Source organism: Arachis ipaensis, chromosome B06, assembly GCF_000816755.2.
Source record: "Arachis ipaensis cultivar K30076 chromosome B06, Araip1.1, whole genome shotgun sequence".
NCBI classification, from domain to species: Eukaryota; Viridiplantae; Streptophyta; class Magnoliopsida; order Fabales; family Fabaceae; genus Arachis; species Arachis ipaensis.
Genome location: NC_029790.2, coordinates 78,774,250 through 78,785,247, shown reverse-complemented (window position 1 = coordinate 78,785,247; position 10,998 = coordinate 78,774,250).

Genomic DNA, 10,998 nt, shown 5'->3' with positions numbered 1-10,998 from the left:
ATAAATCCACTTCCGGGGCCCATTTGGTGTGTGTTTGGGCTGAGCTTGAGTGTTGCACGTGCAGAGGCCATTTGTGGAGTTGAACGCCAGTTTCTGTGCCAGTTTGGGCGTTCAACTCTGGTTTTGGATCCTTTTCTGGCGCTGGACGCCAGATTTGGGCAGAAGGCTGGCGTTGAACGCCGGTTTACGTCATCAATTCTTGGCCAAAGTATGGACTATTATATATTGCTGGAAAGCCCTGGATGTCTACTTTCCAACGCAATTGGAAGCGAGCCATTTTGAGTTCTGTAGCTCCAGAAAATCCACTTTGAGTGCAGGGAGGTCAGAATCCAACAGCATCAGCAGTCCTTTTTCAACCTCTGAATCTGATTTCTGCTCAAGTCCCTCAATTTCAGCCAGAAAATACCTGAAATCACAGAAAAACACACAAACTCATAGTAAAGTCCAGAAATGTGAATTTAACATAAAAACTAATGAAAACATCCCTAAAAGTAACTAGATCCTACTAAAAATATACTAAAAACAATGCCAAAAGGCGTATAAATTATCCGCTCATCATTGTACACCAGAGATATTTTAATATTATTTTAATTCACCTCCAAGCCAACCAATCACAACTCACCTTACACCCCCAAGACCTCAAAGGCTGTCTCATTTCATCATTTTGGCCGAAAATAACAAGAGAGAAAAGAGAGAAACTTTCTTGAACACTTAATCTTCAAAGCTTGATTTCTTCTGAACTAAAACTCAAATCAAAACTCCGATTTCACCAAAATGATCCTCTCTTCTTCCTCTACATAACCATGTAACTTATCAAGGATGGAAATAAGGTGAGATGGCTGTCTCCTTCCCATTTCAATTCGGTTTTCAAGGAAAACCATGCAAAATATGTGTTTTCTTGATGTTCTTCCTTAGGAATCATGCTTAACTTGACTTGAGGGCCAAGAAACGTGAATTTCTAGCAAGTCTAAGGTGATATATCTCTTCCTAATATACTGAGTGAGATTTGGTCAGTTGAGAGTTTTTGGATTTAAAGTTTTTCTTGATGTGATTTAGGAGGAAAAAGTGCTTAAGGACCACCTGAAAGTTTAACCGAATTAGGAGTAGCAAAACCAGGTAGGGTGTCACAAAATTAATCTTGATTATTTGTGTTTGAGTTGTGTGAATGTTGTATAAATTGACTGTGCTAAAAATTGGTTGCTTATATGATTGATTCTTGGTGAAAATTTGGTGAAATTTTGATGAAATTTGATGAAATTCAAGCTTTAAAGTTCATGTTCTTGGGCAGCTGGAAAAACGAAACCCTAAGCTTAAATTGAGGTTCAATTTGTGTTGAAATCATGTAGAAAATATGGGGTTTTAGTGGCTGCTAATTTATTATGAATTTTGGTAAAAATCGGTTGCTGAAAAGACTGAAAAACGGGTAAAAACAGAGAAAGAATCTGAAGAATTTATGAAGAACATGAAGAACACTTTGAATGTGATGAAGAACAATGAAGAACACCTTTTTGATTCATAAAAGGGCAAGGAAGTAATTAATTTGGTGTTTGGGGGGTTATTTGGTAATTTCTGAAAGTTAGGGTGGTAAAAGTAGAAATATTAAAAGTTACGGGTGGTAAAAAGTGAATTTTAAAGGTTAAAAGTGAAAGTAAAGAAACACAGAGAACAGAGTAACTAGAGCAGAATAAAGGGATACAGAGAAAAGAGTAATCAGAGCAAAGTAAAAAGACAAAAAGAAAAGAGTAATGTGATAAAGAGAAATGGTTTGAATTAAGATGTTGTAAAAGTGAAAGATATAAAGTTTGTACAGTATGATTGAACAGAGAAAGAAAGAGGTACTGCATAAGAATGTGAAAATAATGATGAATAATGAGAATGATTATGTGATGATTTGTTGCTTGAGGCAACCCAAGAGATATTTATTTGTTGCTTGAGGTAACCCAAGAGATGTGTTTATTCATTTGTTGCGTTAAGGCAACTCCATAACATGCATCATACTTGGTTGCGCATTTCCTTTGTTATGTTTGTGGTATGAATGTATGCTTTCCTTGTTTGTATTCCATTCTCTGCGCTTGTGATATTTTCTTGTATTCTTCTATTTGTGTTCTGCTATCTGTTTTCTCTATCTTCTTTACTTATCTGTGTTTTCTAATTACTGCTTCCTTGTATTCTGCTCACAGTCTGCTAAACAACATAGAATTAATGAACGTAACTAATAACCCTGAAGGCCGCACGTGATTCCTTTAGTCAAACACGTGCCTGGCGATTTTGGAGGGTTTCCAACCCCATTTGGAGCTGAGTTTTCGGCGGAAAAAGGCTAAAAAGACCAAGGAATGAAGGGGAATGAGAGGAGATTCATACACACACATTAGGCTAGGTTCTAGTTTTAGTTTTAGAGAGAGAAGCTCTCTGTTCTCTCTAGGATTAGGATTAGGGTTAGGTTTAGTTCTTAGATCTAGGTTTTAATTCATGCCCTCTTTTACTTCTTCTTCTTAATTCTTTATTGTTACATTCATCATTCTTTTATTGTTTGTTATAATTTCCTCTACTTTGTTTGTAGATCTACTTTTGTTTATTCTATTTTCTTTCAATTCAAGTTGAAGTATTTCATAATAATTGTGTTTCTTTTGATTGTTGCTATTGATTTCTTACAATAATTGTTGTTAGATTTTATTGTTTTATCCATTTAATATGCTTTCATTTTATGCCTTCCAAGTATTCGATGAAATTCTTGGTTGGGTTTTAGTATAGAAATTTATCCTCTTGGCTTAGGTGGAGTAATTAGTAACGCTTGAGTTATCTAATTCCTTTGTTGATTGATAATTAGAAGTTGCTAATTAGTTTGGATACCACTAAAGCTAGTCTTTCCCTTGGGAGTTGGCTAGGACTTGTGGAATCTAGTTAATTCATCCACTTGACTTTCTTCCAAGGTTAGAGGTTAACTAAGTGGTAGCAATGGACAATTTGTGATCACAATTGAGGAGGATAACTAGGATAGGACTTCTAGTTATCATACCTTGCCAAGAGCTTTGTTAGTTGTTAGTTTATTTTCCTTGTCATTTACGTTTCTTGTCTAGAACCTCAAAACCCCAAAATACAACTCATAACCAATAACAAGACACTTTATTGTAATTCCTAGGGAGAACGACCCGAGGTTTAAATACTTCTGTTTATAGATTTTAGGGGTTTGTACTTGTGACAAACAAACTTTTGTATGAAAGCATTATTTGTTGGTTTAGAAACTATACTTGCAACGGGATTTCATTTGTGAAATTCTAAACCATCAAAAGTCCTCTTATCAGTCACGCGTACGCGTCGCTGACAGATTTCCTTTCCACGCACACGCGTAGCTCACGTACACACGTCACTGGCAAATTTCCTTCCCACATGCACGCATGGGCCACATACATGCGTCGCTCGCAGATTACCAAAATCCCATTTCTTCATGAATTCTCCATTTTTGCATGCTTTTTCTTCATTTCTTCAACCCAATATTTGCCTTTTAAACCTGAAATCACTTAACAAACATATCAAGGCATCGAATGGAATTAAAGTGAATTAAAATTAGACATTTTAAGGCCTAAAAAGCATGTTTTCACTCTTAAGCACAAATTAGGAGAAATTCACAAAGCCATGCTATTTCATTGAATAAATGTGAGATAAGCTGATAAAATCCCCTGAATTTTACACAAGATAAACCACAAAATTGGATTTATCAACCTCCCCACACTTAAGCTAAGCATGTCCTCATGCTAAACCAAGGAAGGCAAGAAATGGGGTATGAACATTTAAGAAAATTTGACATAAACTACCTTAAATTCTTGAGAGAAGGGGGAGCTTCTCTCTCTAAAATTCTAACCTAAAAGATGATGAAAACTAAACTATGACTACCCCGCCATTCCTTTACAGTTCTTGGGTTCAAAAGCATTAGAAATGAGTTGAATTTGGACATCCTTCAGCTCAGAAATCACCCCCAGCGTGTTGCCTTTAATGAGGTCACGTGTTGCTTGTCAAGCGTATGCTTGGGTCACGCGTACGCATCGCTGACAGATTTCCTTCCCACGCACGGCGTGGCTCACGTACACACGTCACTGGCAGATTTCCTTCCCACGTGCAAGTTTGGGCCACATACATGCATCGCTGGCAGATTACCAAAATCCCATTTCTTCATGAATTCTCCATTTTTGCATGCTTTTTCTTCATTTCTTCAACCCAATCTTCGCCTTTTAAACCTGAAATCACTTAACAAACATATCAAGGCATCGAATGGAATTAAAGTGAATTAAAATTAGCCATTTTAAGGCCTAAAAACCATGTTTTCACTCTTAAGCACAAATTAGGAGAAATTCACAAAGCCATGCTATTTCATTGAATAAATATGAGATATGTTGATAAAATCTCCTGAATTTAACACAAGATAAACCACAAAATTGGGTTTATCAAATCTCCCCACACTTAAGCTAAGCATGTCCTCATGCTAAACCAAGGAAGGCAAGAAATGGGGTATGAACATTTATTCAATGCAATTAAACGATGTGCACCTATCTACATGTATGCACCTAAATGCAAAATAGTGCTACCAACTTGGTTAAAATTAAATCAATCTCCAAGAGCACATATGAACATGTAGGGCTAACGTAGTATGATGATTCATGAATCCCACCAATTTAAATATCAAAATGAAGTATAAACAAACTTGCAAGAAGAACGCTCATAAAAGCCGGGAATAAGGAATTGAGCATCGAACCCTCACCGGAAGTGTATCCGCTCTAGTCGCTCAAGTGTATAGGGTTGATTCACTCAATTCTCCTTTAATCATGATTTTCAAGATTTGTTTTTCATCTAACAATCAACAATTATTCAATGCATGCATACATTTATCATGAGGACTTATTCATAGGTTGTAATGGGGCTAGGGTAAAGGTAAGGATGCATATGGTTAAGTGAGTTTGAAATTTGCATCTTTGATTAACCTAAGCTCTCACCAAACACATATAACAACCTATACAATTCTAATACACCACCTAGCTACCCATGATTCTAACTTTTTTTCACATACTCATGTATTCTCTTCAATTCACATTCAATATGCTTTGTTATTATTACTTTGCTTTGGGGCATTTTTGTCCCCTTTTTATTGCTTTTCTTTTTTTCTTTTTCTTTTCTTTTGTATATTTTTTCTTTTTATTTTTTTCATTTTTTTCAATAAAGTATATACAAATGTATCAATGTATATGATTTTACATATTTAATGCATGAGTATGTACCGAATTCCCAAGATCTTCAACAAAATACAAAAACACACTTTTATCTCACCCAATGTTCCTAATTTTCCCAAACTTGAATGATAAACACTCTCACTAGTCTAAGCTAATCAAAGATCCAAATTAAGGACATTTATTATTTTTTACTTAGGGGTAGTGATGTGCTAAAATTAAGAACAAGAGGGGTTTAGCATAGGCTCAAAATTGGCTAACAAAGGTGGATAAAAGGGTAAGGCTATTTGGGTAAGTGAGCTATTTGAAATGAGGGCCTCAATCATATAAATGTATGTATACATAGAATAATGGACATAGAAAATCAAACAAATCAAAGATTACAATCATAGAAGGAGAATAATGCACACAATTGGGCTCAAAACTCACATGCTTATATGTTCTTAGCTCAAAAATCATGTTCCAAAATTAATTCCTTCAAGCAAGTTCAACACAAAAAAAAATTTATTCAAATTGGTAGAGTTCCCTAAAACAGTTTTCTTGGAAAGGAAATCATCACTTTAACCAAGTAGTCCTAACATAAAAATGGGTAGAATATGTACAAATTCTAACTATCATGCAATTTATCATGCAATGCAATGACTAACTAACAAAGATGATTAAAAATTGGTGTTGGAAAAGGAAGTAGTTACCCACGGAGGTCGGTCCTCAACCTCCACACACTTAAAGATTGCACCATCCTCGGTGCATGCAAAGAAGAGTAAGGTAGATGGGTTGCTACAACTGATGAGCTCCTTCAAAAGGTTGTGCGGAGGGACTTGCTTGTTACCCTATTTAAAAGCTTTTCCATTCCCCTCTTGGTGGCCAGCCTAAAAGGAGAGAAAAAGAAAGAAGATTATGCCCAAAAATAAAGATATCAAAGCAAATAGAACATAGGCGGGGGCTAATGCCAAATAAGAGTAGGGTTCTCAACTACATGGTAGCTACAACATGTAAGTGAGAGAGCAATATAAGCAAAGGCCATATCAACTAACACTTTATGTAAGAGTAAAATCATAGCACAAGCAAATGGCATAAAGAGAACACTCAGAAGCAAGAGTGGGTCGTGAAAGATAATATGAGTTCATATCAATGCACAAAGGATGCAAGAGTCATCAAAGATTAAGCATTGACCTAAAAATTTTATCACCCAATCAATATCAAACAAGTTAAGAAGCACCAAAATGATCCAAGAAATTCTCAATAGTTGCGTAGAAAAATTCAACACCAATATTAAAATAACAAACTTACAAAAGAAAATAAGAACAAACTACACAAACAATGTTACAATGCAATGAATGAAAGCATGCAAATGTAATAAACAAAAGAAAATAAAAGATGAGACAAATAAGAAGTGAAAATTTAAAAAGAGGGAGAGGTGATGATAAGTCATCTTATGCTAGTTTCACTGGCATTTTTACTTGCTTTTATTTGGTTTTATGCACTTTCTTTCACAATAAGTAAGTAGTTGGAGTGAAATTTCATGATTATGTTGATTCAACCAAACATCATTTATTTTATACAAAATCATGAGATTTATGCAAGAATTAAATGATTATTATGATTGATGCAAATTCTTGTGATTTTGGTGAGACTTTGATTGCTTGTTTGGTTGATTTTAGGTGAGAAAAAGAAGAAAAGGAGAAGCACTGCAGTATAACGCTACGTTCAAATAATGAACGCCATGCTCACTTGCGACGCACACGTGTATGGGACGCTTACGCGTAAGGAGGCAATTTTCGAAGATCCACGCGTACGCATGCATGACGCATACGCGTGGGTGTGTTTGGGGCTCGTTTTCAAAGAGAGCGCTACGTTAACTCACTCAGCATTTTCGGGCAAGATTCAAAGTTGGAGGCAAAATTCTTCAATCGACGTGCACGTGTGCATGACGCGCACGCATCGATGGTCATCAAAGACAAAGCATGCGCACGCGTGACTGGCGCTGAAGCATGGAATGAAAATTTTGCTACCCGCGTGCACGCGCAGAGGACGTGCACGCATGGGCAGCCCTCACTAAGTCAACTTTGTGCTCACTAAGTTAACGCTATCAATGACGCATATGCGTACATGACGCGTACGCGTCGATGAGCAAAATTGCAAAAAGGACGCGCACGCGTCAGCAACGTGCACGCGTGGATGAATGAACGCTGTGCTCACTTAGAGAATGTAACATTTCCCTGGGAGCAACAACCAAGTTCCATTCTGATCCACTTCTTCACAGGCCAAAAAGCCCACTCCAAGTACTCAGAGCCAGAATTGGAGAGTGTATAAATAGATAGGAATTTGACTTAATTAAGGAGCTCTCTTTTAGTTTTCATTTTAAAATTTTAGAATTGGAGATCGGATCTGTTTTTTCCTTTCCATTTTGTTTTCTTTTCTTCTGCAACTTCTCTTTTCTGTTCTGGATTTTGACTTCGGATTGAAGAATTCATTTGAATTCCTTCATCTTGAGGTTTTCTTTCACTTTTTCCTTAGATAGTTTTCTGAATTGAGGATCTGATCATAGTTTACTTTCTTGTTTTTCTTTCTTGTGCAAATTTCTTTTCTATTTTGTTAAGAGAGTAATTGAGATCTAAATCTTCTTTCTGTTTCATTGCACTTGTCAATTTCCATTTTAGGATTTCTTCTGCTTCAATTCTTCTGAAATTTTACTTATCTGTCTCGGTATTGAATTGAGTTATTTTCTGAATTTCTTTATCTGAGAGCTCTTCAATTTAATGCACTTTACATGTTTCAGATCTATTTTGATTCCCATTACTCAATTCTTTTTATTCTTCATGCAATTTAAGTTTCCTGGAAATTTAGATTCAGCAATTTAAATTACTTACACTTTAAGTTTCAGCTATTTACCTTTCTTGCAATTTAAGTTTCAGCTCTTTTAAATTTCTTGCACTTTAAGTTTCTGCAATTTACTTCTTTCTGCAATTTACCCCTTCCGCAGTTTAAGATTCTGCCTAATTTACTTTCTGTATTTTACCTTCTTGCAATTTCTCTTCTGTTAATCAAATTTCAACCCAAATCATCAACTATTCGCTTAACTAAATTCATCACCATACTAAAGTTGCTCAATCCATCAATCCCTGTGGGATCGACCTCACTCTTGTGAGTTATTACTACTTGATGCGACTCGGTACACTTGCCGGTGAGTTTGTGTTGAATCATTTTTCCCTCATCAAGTTTTTGGTGCCATTGCCACTGATTGATTTAGATTGACAATGATTAAGTAGGGTGATAATCTAGATTAAGCAATTTTCTTTTGTTTTCTTTTAAGCATATTAACTGTTTGACACGTCGTGTCACCTAACCCTCTAACTACATTCTAGTATTAGAATGTCCAGTTTCCATTTGGGTTGTTTGTGATTGTGCAAGTCATGGAGGATGAGGAAGAAGTAACCAACAATGCTCAACCTGCAAGGAGGGTGTTGGCCTCTTATACCATTCCTAATCCAAGGAACTGTGGGAGCAGCATACTCACCCCTAATGTTCATCCAAACAACTTTGAGTTGAAGCCCCAACTTATTACTCTAGTGCAAAACAATTGTTCCTATGGAGGTGGTCCACTCGAAGATCCAAACCAACACTTATCTGTATTCTTCAAGATTTGTGGAATAGTTAAAACAGATAGTGTACATCCGGATATATACAAGCTACTGTTGTTTCCATTCTCCTTGAAGGATAAAGCATCTCAATGGCTAGAGACATTCCCCAAGGAGAGCATCAACAACTGGGAAGATCTAGTGAGCAAATTTCTAGCCATGTTTTATCCACCCCAAAGAATCATTAGACTGAAGATAGAGGTACAAACATTCACTCAAATAGATGGAGAGTCACTATATAATGCCTGGGAGAGATATAAGACCTTAATCAGGAAGTGCCCACCAGAGATGTTCAGCGAATGGGACAGACTCCAAAACTTCTATGAAGGATTGACACTAAGAGCACTGCAGTATAACACTACGTTCAAATAATGAACGCCATGCTCACTTGCGACGCGCACGCGTACGGAACGCTTACACGTCAGGATGCAATTTTCAAAGATCCACGCGTACGCGTGCATGACGCGTACGCGTGGGTATTTCTGGCGCTCGTTTTCTAAGAGAGCGCTACGTTAACTCACTCAACATTTTCGGGCAAGATTTAAAGTTGGAGGCAAAATTCTTCAATCAACGCGCATGCGTGCATGACGCGCACGCGTCGATGGTGCATCTGAGATAAAGCATGCACACGCGTGACTGGCGCTGAAGCATAGAATGAAAATTTTGCTACCCGCGCGCACGCGTAGAGGACGCGCACGCGTGGGCAGTGCTCACTAAGTCAACGTAGCGATCACTAAGTTAACGCTATCAATGACGCGTACGCGTACATGACGTGTACGCGTCGATGAGCAAAATTGCAAAAAGAACGCGCACGCGTCAGCGACGCGCACGCGTGGATGAATGAACGTTGCTGCTCACTTAGAGAACGCAACGTTTCCCGGGGAGCATCAACCAAGTGCCATTCTGATCCACTTCTTCACATGCCAAAAAGCTCACTCCAAGTACTCTGAGCCAGAATTGGTGAGTGTATAAATAGATAGGAATTTAACTTAATTAAGGAGCTCTCTTTTAGTTATTGGTGCACGAAATTGTGATCATCAACAATGGCGCCAAAGACTTGGAGCTCTCAAACGTGAATCACACTTTGTCACAATTCCGCACAACTAACCAGCAAGTGCACTGGGTCATCTAAGTAATAAACCTTACGTGAGTAAGGGTCGATCCCACGGAGATTGTCGGCTTGAAGCAATCTATGGTCATCTTGTAAATCTCAGTCAGGCAGATTCAAATGGTTATGGAGTTTAAGGTGATGAAAATAAACATAAAATAAAGATAGAGATACTTATGTAATTCATTGGTGGATTTTAGATAAGCGTATGAAGATGCTTTGTTCCCCCTGAACCTCTGCTTTCCTGTTGCCTTCTTCCAATCATTCATACTCCTTTCCATGGCAAGCTTTATGTTGGGCATCATCGTTGTCAATGGCTACATCTCATCCTCTCAGTCAAAATGGTCCTGATGCTCTGTCACAACATCGGCTAATCAGCTGTCGGTTCTCGATCATGTCGGAATAGGATCCATTGATCCTTTTGCGTCTGTCACACGCCCCACAATCGCGAGTTTGAAGCTCGTCACAGTCATCCCTTCCCAGATGCTACTCGGAATACCACAGACAAGGTTTAGACTTTCCGGATCTCAGGAATGGCCGCCAATAATTCTAGCCTATACCACGAAGGTTCCAATCTTAGATTAGAAACCCAAGAGATACGCATTCAAGCCATTGCTAGTAGAACAGAGGTGGTTGTCAGGCACAAGTTCATAGGTGAGAATGATGATGAGTGTCATGGATCATCACATTCATCAAGTTGAAGAACGAATGAATATCTTAGAGAAGAAGTAGGCGTGAATTGAATAGAAAAACAGTAGTACTTGTATTAATTCATGAAGAACAGCAGAGCTCCACACCTTAATCTATGGTGTATAAAAACTCCACCGTTGAGAATACATAAGAACAAGGTTTAGGGATGGCCATGAGGCCAGCCCCCAAACGCGAAAAGGTCTGTGAAAGTATGAGTAAAAGATGAAAATACAATAGCAAAAGGTCCTATTTATAGAAAACTAGAAGCCTAGGGTTACAGAAATAGGTAATTAATGCAAAAATCTTCTTCCGGGCCCACTTGGTGTGTGCTTGGACTGAGCATTGA